The sequence below is a fragment of the Anneissia japonica genome, unplaced genomic scaffold, assembly GCF_011630105.1.
Source record: "Anneissia japonica isolate Jap-2015-1 unplaced genomic scaffold, ASM1163010v1 scaffold1785_len1016330_cov206, whole genome shotgun sequence".
Taxonomy (NCBI): Eukaryota; Metazoa; Echinodermata; class Crinoidea; order Comatulida; family Comatulidae; genus Anneissia; species Anneissia japonica.
The window spans coordinates 895254-896116 of NW_022694363.1; positions in this window are offsets into that span (position 1 = coordinate 895254).

Here is an 863-nt window from a genome sequence, read left to right on the forward strand (position 1 = left end):
CTTGATTAATATTATTATTGTCAGGCATTTTAATTTAATGATTCAGTGTATGACCAGGTCGATGGAGTCATCAATATAACATTTATATTATTTATATTAATGCTTAAGCATTACACTGGTCTTTGCCTTCTATATTATAAACATTATATTTATGACATCTTGTGACTCTTCAACAAGGAAAATGATGTAAATATATTTTTGGATTACCATAATTCTTGTCATTGAAACATTCAGTTCACAATCAAGAAAGAGGTAGACAATAGTTAATATAGTTAATAAACATTAACATATACATGAACATAAATACCTTGGTAATGTTATCGATTCAAACTAAACTGGAATTCTAATACTGTGCAATTATATGTAAAAAAGCTAATCAACATTTATTCTTCTTGCGTAAACTTAAGTCTTTCAATGTTAGTTCTGAAGTTTTGATGCTGTTTTTCAAAAGTGTAATTTTAAGTGTTTTAGTTTTACTGTATTTCATGGTTTGGTAATTTAAGTAAACAAAACCGTAGTAAAATCCTCAGGATCTTGAAATCGACACGTAAAGTCATTGGATCCGAAGTTGAGAGTTTTGATGACATATATAACAAATCTGTAATTAAGAAATTAGACATCATTATTAAAGATCTTTCCCACCCCTTGCATCATGAATACACATCTAACAGATCTGGCCGCCTACGCCCTAAAAAGTGCAATACTAATAGATTAAGAAATTAATTCACTCACAACACAGTTTAGCATTCACTCACAACTCAGTTTATATCTATAATGTTAACTTTGACCGATGATTTTCCTTTGCAATACCTTGTGCTATTATTTTGTGTGTGCTGTTTACCCTTTGTGGTCTTTTGTACTAA